This window comes from Manihot esculenta, chromosome 9 (genome assembly GCF_001659605.2).
Source record: "Manihot esculenta cultivar AM560-2 chromosome 9, M.esculenta_v8, whole genome shotgun sequence".
Classification (NCBI taxonomy): domain Eukaryota; kingdom Viridiplantae; phylum Streptophyta; class Magnoliopsida; order Malpighiales; family Euphorbiaceae; genus Manihot; species Manihot esculenta.
Genome location: NC_035169.2, coordinates 20,243,327 through 20,254,398, shown reverse-complemented (window position 1 = coordinate 20,254,398; position 11,072 = coordinate 20,243,327).

Genomic DNA, 11,072 nt, shown 5'->3' with positions numbered 1-11,072 from the left:
ACTCATGGCTGAACCAAAACAGAAAATAAAAGAAAAGAAAGCAAAAAGATGAAGAACTAAGATGGAGGAGCCTTTGGAGAGCCTTGATGAATCCCTTGATGGAAGATTCTGATTCTTGGTCTTCTTGAGGCCTTTAAATAGATCTTGAGAGGCTGCCTTTTTCCTTTTTAGTGGCCATGTATCTTTGAGTGATTGCCCCATAGTGCCCTTGAGTTTTCTTTGTGCATGTGTGGAGTTGCAAGCCCTTTTTGGTCTTTTAATTGACATCCAAGGTGTGTCCAAGAAGATTTATGCACTAAAGAGGAAGGTGGAGCCTTGATTTGAATTTTGAATGAGCATAGCACTATGTAGGAAACATGTGATCTTCAAGATTTGGCTCATTAAATAAGGAAGAGCATGTTCGGGGGCAAGTTCGGCCGCCTAAGTTAAGTTTCGGGGGCAGGACTTTCGTCTCTGGAGCCAAGGTTCGGCGGCCGAAGGTGCCCCCGAAGGTGGGTGACTTTCGCCTCTGGACTGGACTTTAGGCCGCCGAAAGTGCCCCCGAAAGTGGGTGACTTTCGGCTTCCGAAAGTGCTTCCGAAGGTGCCCCCGAAAGTGGTTGAGTTTTGGCTTCCGAAAGTGCTTCCGAAGGTGCTTCCGAAAGTGGCTGTTTTTGGGCATTCTTTGGCACTTTTAAGAGCATTTTCTTCAAATTGTTTCTTCACACCTAATATTTGCAAAACATGATTAAAACCACAAAATTAGGTAGAATAGGTGCAAATAAACATCAATAAGATCATGAAAATATGGACTAAAATATGCTCTATCAGTCTAGTTCCAGGCATCAACTCAATTTCAAACTCTACCTCCCTAGCAGGTGGTAAACCTGGCAGCTCATCTGGGAACACATCTAAAAACTCACTAATCACTGGCACTGAGGCGGGCTCTCTGACATGACTATCCAGCTCTCTCACATGAGCTAGAAAACCCTGACAACCCCTCCTAAGCAACCTACGAGCCTGTAGGGCTGATATCAAACCTCTAGGTGTACCCCTCCTGTCTCCTCTGAAGACAACCTCTAACCCATCCTAACATCTGAACCTGACTACCTTGTCTCTGCAATCCAAGGTAGCACCATGGGTAGATAGCCAATCCATCCCTAGAATGACGTCAAAATCTGTCAAATCTAGAACCACAAGGTCAGCGGACAGGCATCTTCCCTCCACAAATACTGGACTACACTGGCAGACTGACTCTGCCACTGACGGGTCACACTTGGGTCCACTGACCCATAGCGGACACTCTAACCCAGAGACCATCAATCCCAACCTCTCGACGGCCCTCGGAGCAATGAAAGAATGAGATGCACCAGGGTCCATTAATGCATACACATCAGAACAACCAATGATGAGATTACCTGACACCACGGTGTTGGATGTGTTTGCCTCCTGCTGAGTCATGGTGAAGATCCGTGCTGGAGCTGATGGACCTTCACCCTTGAAACCCTCTGAAGAAGAGGCTGCCCCTCTTCCTCTGCCTCTGCCACTAGCCTGAGTCACGGCTGGAGCTACTGGCTGAGCCACACTACCAGTGTAACGACCTGAAAATCGGACCGCTACCGGCGCTAGGATCCGGGTCGACTTAAGGCCGCCGGGACCCGTAGCAAGCCTAACATGCATCCTGAAAACCTGCTTAATCCCATACATGATCAACAACATACATAAAAATTAAAACTTTTCTTTCCATGAACATCAACCAAACTCAACCTGTGCATAAACATTAACATAACATTGATCCCTCTGTGGGATCTCATCAGTGCCCCCAAGGGGTGACATAACATATGTTGAGTTGGTTTACATAAACATCATAAAAATCTCTAAGATCATGTATTAAAGGGATAGCAACAATCTATGGTCAAGCACACTTCTAACATCCATATACATCATCTCATTACATGACTATACTGATTAAGACTTTACTTTACAATTTGATCATGTCCATTGCTAGCTATTACATAAACAGAACTTCCTTACTCTAACCGGACTCCTGCTCTATTTTGTACCTGCAAGCCTGGGGGTAAAGGGAGAGGGGTGAGCTAAAAGCCCAGTGAGTAGGACTATAAAACATATTAACACTATGCTCCAATGAAATGCATCATAACACAAACAATTCACATAAGGGTTGGGTGAACTTGTCACCAATTAGTCCAAGCTAACTCTGTGCCAGGCCGTAGCATGGGGTCCTGGTCTTCCTGTCATACATACATTACTTACCATTGTCCCAGGGCCTCCTCTGGGCTCCTGGTCTTCGAGTCCCATAACCGTGCCAGGCCGTAGAATGGGGTCCTGGTCTTTCCTTACTCTGTGTCAGGCCGTAGAATGGGGTCCTGGTCTTCCTGTCATGGACTAATTGGGTCATCCAACATTCACCCACATCAACAACAATCGATGCAATGCGGCATATTCGTGAAAACTAATGCAATCATCCTATTGCATAATCATGATGCATGAAACATGATAAAACATTTAATTTAAAAGATTAAGTTTAGTTCCACTCACCTCTGGCTGACTCTGACAACACCGAAGCAGCTGAACTCACTGCTGGGGTCCTCGGTTCCTCGGGTCCGAACCTACACAGGTGGACTCAAATGAGGGACCAAACATACTAGAACATATCTCTAAACTACTCCCCAAAAACCCCCTAAAACAACATGAAACAACCATAGAAAAACATGCAAAGGAGGCCTGGACAGGGCACTTTCGGCGGCAGGTTCGGCGGCCGAAAGTCCCTCCAGAGCCGAAAGTCAGGCAGGTTCGGCGGCACCTTCGGCGGCCGAAACTCCCAGACAGAGACGAAACTCATGCATGTTCGGCGGCACCTTCGGCGGCCGAAACTGCCAGACAGAGACGAAAGTCTCCTTTCGGGGGCAAGCTTCGGCAGCCGAAAGGCTGCCTCCCCAGCCATGTTCGGCGGCCGAAAGTTCCTTCGGCTGCCGAACCTGGTTTCTGCCAAAGGGCAGAAACTTGGCTCCCAATACACATTTCGCCTCCAAACTTATCAAACATGCATCAAACCTATTCTACAACACACAAACGCAAGCATACATGTTCCTAGGGGTCTCAAACCATCATAAACCCCATCTACAACACATCAAGCATCCACATTGTTCAAGAACACACATTTATACCCATAGATCTTGCATAAAACTTATTTAAAACATAAAACGAGCTTAAGATCGGCTCTTACCTCTTGAAGATCGAGAGAGACGACCCAAAAACTCGGAGTTGGAAGGGATTTGGCTCTTGAACCTCCAAGCTCCAAAACTTTGCTCAAAAGCTTAAATCTTCAAAACCAAGTTAAAACAAGTGAAAATCTTGAAAGATTTAGAGGAAGAACATCAAAAATGGGTGAGGGACGGCGGAGAGCTCACCTTGGCCGAAAATGGGGAAAAGCTCGCCCGTTTTCGGCTAAGGGACCCTTTTATAGTGGCTGGCCAGACCACGTTCGGGGGCCGAATGTGCCTCCGCATGCATGCCATGTTCGGCGGCCGAACTTGAGGTTCGGCGGCCGAACCTGGACTTCCCTCACTTATGCTTTCGGGGGCCTAAAGCACACCCGCAACGCATGCATGTTCGGCGGCCGAACTTGAGGTTCGGCGGCTGAACCTGAGTTTTCCTCCAATGCTATTTTCATGCAAAAACTCATTTTCTTTCATGCTTAATACATAAAACACATTAAAACATATTATAAAAACATGGTTTTACCCTACTAGAGGCTTTCGACATCCGAGATTCCACCAGACGGTAGGAATTTCGATACCGGAGTCTAGCCGGGTATTACATTCTCCCCCCCTTAAGAACATTCGTCCCCGAATGTTCCTCAACTAGCACATGTAAGGCATACAACATAAAACACATAGAGACTAACCTTAAAAGAGATGAGGATATTGCCGGAGCATGGACTCCCGTGTCTCCCAAGTGCATTCTTCCATATTGTGGTGGTTCCACAGGACTTTCACTATCGGGATTTCCTTGTTTCTTAGCTTTCTGATCTGGGTGTCTAGGATCCGTACCGGCTGCTCAACATAGGTGAGATCCTCTTGGATCTCCACATCAGGCTCACTAAGAACCTTGCCCGGATCTGACACGAATTTTCTCAACATAGAAACATGGAAAACCGGATGGATTCTCTTCATTGAAGCAGGTAAATCCAACTTGTACGATACATTCCCAATCCTTTGCAGGACTTCAAAGGGTCCGATGTACCGCAGAGCCAGCTTACCCTTCTTCCCGAACCGAACCACTCCTTTCATTGGAGACACCTTGAGCAATACCAGATCCCCCTCCTGAAACTCTACTAGTCTTCTGCGGATGTCTGCATAACTCTTCTGTCTGCTTGCAGCAGTCTTGATTCTCTCTCTGATTAAGGGTACCACCCTGCTGGTAATCTCTACTAGCTCAGGCCCTGCCAAGGCCTTTTCTCCAACTTCTTCCCAGCAAACAGGTGACCTGCACTTCCTTCCATATAAAGCTTCATATGGAGCCATCCCAATGCTAGCATGATGGCTGTTATTGTAGGCAAACTCCACCAAAGGTAGATGCTGCCTCCAAGAACCGCCAAAGTCCAGCACACACATTCTCAGCATATCTTCTATGGTTTGGATGGTCCTCTCTGACTGTCCGTCTGTCTGTGGATGGAAGGCAGTGCTGAAATCCAATCTGGTACCCATGGCATCCGCAGACTCCGCCAAAACCTGGAGGTGAACTGGGGTCCTCTATCTGACACAATAGAAACAGGAACCCCATGCAGTCTGACGATCTCATCAACATACACCTGTGCCAACTTCTCCACAGAGTAGCCACTCCTGACAGGGATGAAGTGAGCAGATTTGGTGAGTCTGTCCACAATCACCCATATGGAGTCCAATCTGTTGGACGTCGCCGGTAACCCTACTACGAAGTCCATAGCTATATTCTCCCATTTCCACTCTGGAATAGGTAGCGGGTTAAGCATTCCAGCCGGCTTCTGATGTTCCAGCTTCACCCTCTGACATACTTCGTAGGCTGACACAAACTGTGCCACTTCTCTCTTCATAGCTGGCCACCAATAAACTTTCTTCAGATCTTGATACATCTTGGTGGCTCCGGGGTGAATGTTGTATCTTGCATTATGAGCCTCTCTCATAATGTCTCCTTTTAGCCCTATGTCATCTGGTACACACAATCGACTCCCATAGCGGAGGATCCCCCTATTGTCAAATATGAACTCACTGTCCTTGCCTGACTGAACAGTCCCGGCAATTTCACTAACTCTGGGTCCTCATGCTGTTTCTGAGCCACCTGCTCCAGAAACACGGGTGTCACTTTCATCTGAGCAACCAAGGCACCTGTACCATATAACTCCAACTGTAGACCTTCATCAATGAGCTTGTAAAACTCCTTCACCACTGGTCTCCTCTCTGCCGTGATGTGGGATAGACTACCTAGTGACTTCCGGCTTAGGGCGTCTGCCACGACATTCGCCTTACCCGGATGATACTGAATCTTGCAATCATAGTCACTTAGCAGCTCCACCCATCTCCTCTGTCTCAAGTTCAAATCTCTTTGACTCAGGATGTACTGCAGGCTCTTATGATCTGTGAAGATCTCACATTTTACCCCATAGAGGTAATGCCTCCACATCTTGAGTGCAAAGATAACTGCTGCCATCTCAAGGTCGTGTGTGGGGTAATTCAACTCATGCTTCTTTAACTGCCTCGAAGCATAAGCAATCGCCCTCTCATTTTGCATCAGTACACAACCCAGTCCCACACGGGACGCATCACAAAAGACTGTAAAGTCCTCATCACTAGATGGCAGAGCTAAAACTGGTGCTAAAGTCAACCTCTTCTTAAGCTCTTCAAAACTCTCTTCGCACTGGTCAGTCCACAGAAACTTCTGGTTCTTCCTGGTTAGCCTGGTCAGAGGAGCTGCTATTTTTGAGAAGTCCTGAATGAACCTCCTGTAGTAACCTGCCAAACCCAAGAAACTCCTGATCTCTGTCACTGAAGTGGGTCTAGGCCAGTTAGCCACAGCTTCTACCTTCTTGGGGTCTACCTCTATACCATTTTCTGACACCACATGCCCCAAGAAGGAAATGCTCCTCAGCCAGAACTCACACTTGGAGAACTTGGCATACAAGCCATACTCCCTCAAGGTCTGTAGAACCATCCTCAGATGATGGGCATGCTCCTCTGCATTCCTGGAATACACTAGGATATCATCTATGAAGACAATAACGAAGTGATCCAGGTACTGACTAAACACTCTATTCATGAGATCCATGAATGCTACAGGGGCGTTGGTTAACCCGAACGGCATCACAAGGAACTCAAAATGCCCATATCTGGTCCTGAAAGCTGTCTTTGGCACATCCTCTTCCCTGATCCTCAACTGATGATACCCGGACCTCAGATCTATTTTGGAGAAACAACCCGCTCCTGCTAGCTGGTCGAATAGATCGTCGATCCTTGGCAAAGGGTACTTGTTCTTGGTAGTGACTTTGTTCAACTGCCTGTAGTCGATACAAAGTCTAAGGGATCCATCCTTCTTTCTCACAAACAAAACTGGAGCACCCCAGGGTGAGGTACTCGGTCGGATGAAGCCCTTGTCTACCAGCTCCTGTAACTGCTCCTTCAACTCTTTCAATTCTGCTGGCGCCATCCTGTAGGGAGGGATAGAGATTGGTCGGGTTCCAGGCATCAGTTCTATCTCGAACTCTATCTCCCTAGCAGGTGGTAAACCTGACAGCTCGTCTGGGAACACATCTAAGAACTCTCTAACCACTGGCACTGAGGCGGGCTCTCTGACCTGACTGCTAAGCTCTCTCACATGAGCCAAATACCCCTGACATCCTTTCCTAAGCAACCTACGAGCCTGAAGGGCTGATATCAGACCTCTAGGTGTACCCCTCTTGTCTCCTCTGAAGACGACCTCAGACCCATCCTGACCTCTAAACCTGACTACCTTGTCCCTGCAGTCCAAGGTAGCACCATGGGTAGATAACCAGTCCATCCCTAGAATGACGTCAAAATCTGTCAAATCTAGAACCACTAGGTCGGCAGACAAGCATCTTCCCTCAATAAACACAGGACTACACTGGCAGACTGACTCTGCCACTGATGGATCACACTTGGGTCCACTGACCCAGAGAGGACACTCTAACCCAGAAGTCATCAGACCCAACCTCCCCACGGCTCTCGGAGCGATAAAAGAATGAGATGCACCAGGGTCCATCAAGGCATACACATCTGAACAACCAATGATTAAGTTACCTGCCACCACGGTGTTAGATGCATCTGCCTCCTGCTGTGTCATTGTGAAGATCCGTGCTGGAGCTGATGGACCTTCACCTCTGAAACCCGCTGAAGAAGAGGCTGCTCCTCTCCCTCTGCCTCTGCCACTAGCCTGAGTCATGGCTGGAGCTGCTGGCTGCGCTACACTGCCTGAAGCTGTCTGCTGGGACTGAGCCATCGGGACTGCTCTTGGACAATCTCGAGCCATATGCCCCTCCTGACCACATCTGAAACAGGCGTTCGTCCCAAACCGACATACTCCTTTGTGTGGCCTACCACACCTCGCACAAACTGCATTATCCGCACCAGAGCTTGAGCCACTCCCAAATCCCAGACTGGACTTAACCTTGTTCCAGAACTTGTTCTTCTTACCCTTGGGCTTACCCCATCTCTTACTGCCTAAAGCTGTTGCACTCAGGGTAGAGGGATCTAATCTTCCCCCACCCGGAGTTTTTGAACTGGGAGACTGTACCACTGACTGCTTAACTGTCCCCTGAACGATGGCACTGGCCTCCATTTTCCTGGCCATATCTACTATGGCATGGAAGCTCTCCCTGTCCACTGACTGGATCAAGGAGGAATACCTGGAATGAAGTTTCATGACATACCTCCTTGACCTCTTTGAATCTGTATCCAGACTCTGCCCAGCAAAAGGCAACAGCTCCAAGAATCTGTCGGTGTACTCCTCTACACTCATTTCATCCGTCTGCCTCAACTGCTCGAACTCTATCATCTTCAACTCTCTTGAACTATCGGGAAAAGCCCAACCTGCAAACTTGTTTGCAAACTCTTCCCAAGACATGCTGTCCACTCTCGGGTTCACATAATTCTTGAACCACTCCCGTGCCTTCTTGCACTTAAGCGTGAACCCGACCATCTGAATGGCTCTACTGTCATCAGCCCCAATCTCCTCTGTGATCACTTTAACCCTTTCCAGATATACAAATGGGTCATCCCCTTTTTCATACTGGGGAGCACCCAATTTCATGTAATCGGTCATCTTGACCTTGCTCCCACTGGCTGAGCTAGGTCTAGAAGGTTGAGCAACTGGGGCTGCTGGTTCTGTAGGTGGTGGAGGTGGTGCAACATTTTCTGAGGTAGGGTTTACTGGATTTGGATAGTAAGGTGGGGGTGGATACATTGGGTATTGTGAATATGGCGGGTAGTATGGTGGGTATGGCATCTGTGTGGGATAAGGAGTGAAGCTAGGGTAATCCGATGTGCCTCCCATCGAATACCCGGGGTTTTGTGAGAAGGGTGGGTAGTAAGGTGGCTGAACAAATCCCGAGGCCTGAGTGCCTCCTTGGGATTCTCCCATACCTTCCTCCGACATGCTAACTCCCAGACTGCCATCCCTCCTCTGCTCTACATCCATATCATCCCCCACGTCCTCTGACGCTCCTCCCTGAACTGTTCCTCTGACTGATCTGCTTCTACCCAGATCCAGAGACCTTCTAGGGTCTCTTGCTGCTCTATCTCGGTTAGACCTACTAGACATTGCCCTAGGCAATGCTGGAGGACGGGCGCTCATGCCCTCATCCTCAGGTGGTACTCCAGTCAATCGTGTAGATCGACGAGTTCCTCTCATCCTGTTTTCTGAAAGACAGTACACAGCACAAGCAAACATTAGCATCATATGGTTCATGTGGGTACACATGAACCCGCATCACATACGTCACATATCATAGCATATCATTAATGCACATGCATATTATCATGGCATTTCACATCATCATACAAGACAGGACTCCACATCCTATCCTAGTGGACATGATCTTCCTATTGTGCTTGACCTTCTATAACATCTATGAGCCCGACACTCTAGGTCCGACCATATGAACCTAGGGCTCTGATACCATTCTGTAACGACCCGAAAATCGGACCGCTATCGGCGCTAGGATCCGGGTCGACTTAAGGCCGCCGGGACCCGTAGCAAGCCTGACATGCATCCTGAAAACCTGCTTAATCCCATACGTGATCAACAACATACATAAAAATTAAAACTTTTCTTTCCATGAACATCAACCAAACTCAACCTGTGCATAAACATTAACATAACATTGATCCCTCTGTGGGATCTCATCAGTGCCCCCAAGGGGTGACATAACATATGTTGAGTTGGTTTACATAAACATCATAAAAATCTCTAAGATCATGTATTAAAGGGATAGCAACAATCTATGGTCAAGCACACTTCTAACATCCATATACATCATCTCATTACATGACTATACTGATTAAGACTTTACTTTACAATTTGATCATGTCCATTGCTAGCTATTACATAAACAGAACTTCCTTACTCTAACCGGACTCCTGCTCTATCCTGTACCTGCAAGCCTGGGGGTAAAGGGAGAGGGGTGAGCTAAAAGCCCAGTGAGTAGGACTATAAAACATATTAACACTATGCTCCAATGAAATGCATCATAACACAGACAATTCACATAAGGGTTGGGTGAACTTGTCACCAATTAGTCCAAGCTAACTCTGTGCCAGGCCGTAGCATGGGGTCCTGGTCTTCCTGTCATACATACATTACTTACCATTGTCCCAGGGCCTCCTCTGGGCTCCTGGTCTTCGAGTCCCATAACCGTGCCAGGCCATAGAATGGGGTCCTGGTCTTTCCTTACTCTGTGCCAGGCCGTAGAATGGGGTCCTGGTCTTCCTGTCATGGACTAATTGGGTCATCCAACATTCACCCACATCAACAACAATCGATGCAATGCGGCATATTCGTGAAAACTAATGCAATCATCCTATTGCATAATCATGATGCATGAAACATGATAAAACATTTAATTTAAAAGATTAAGTTTAGTTCCACTCACCTCTAGCTGACTCTGACAACACCGAAGCAGCTGAACTCACTGCTGGGGTCCTCGGTTCCTCGGGTCCGAACCTACACAGGTGGACTCAAATGAGGGACCAAACATACTAGAACATATCTCTAAACTACTCCCCAAAAACCCCCTAAAACAACATGAAACAACCATAGAAAAACATGCAAAGGAGGCCTGGACAGGGCACTTTCAGCAGCAGGTTCGGTGGCCGAAAGTCCCTCCAGAGCTGAAAGTTAGGCAGGTTCGGCGGCACCTTCGGCGGCCGAAACTCCCAGACAGAGACGAAACTCATGCATGTTCGGCGGCACCTTCGGCAGCCAAAACTGCCAGACAGAGACGAAAGTCTCCTTTCGGGGGCAAGCTTCGGCAGCCGAAAGGCTGCCTCCCCAGCCATGTTCGGCGGCCGAAAGTTCCTTCGGCGGCCGAAAGTTCCTTCGGCTGCCGAACCTGGTTTCTGCCAAAGGGCAGAAACTTGGCTCCCAATGCACATTTCGCCTCCAAACTTATCAAACATGCATCAAACCTATTCTACAACACACAAACGCAAGCATACATGTTCCTAGGGGTCTCAAACCATCATAAACCCCATCTACAACACATCAAGCATCCACATTGTTCAAGAACACACATTTATACCCATAGATCTTGTATAAAACTTATTTAAAACATAAAACGAGCTTAAGATCGGCTCTTACCTCTTGAAGATCGAGAGAGACGACCCAAAAACTCGGAGTTGGGAGGGATTTGGCTCTTGAACCTCCAAGCTCCAAAACTTTGCTCAAAAGCTTAAATCTTCAAAACCAAGTTAAAACAAGTGAAAATCTTGAAAGATTTAGAGGAAGAACATCAAAAATGGGTGAGGGACGGCGGAGAGCTCACCTTGGCCGAAAATGGGGAAAAGCTCGCCCGTTTTCGGCTAA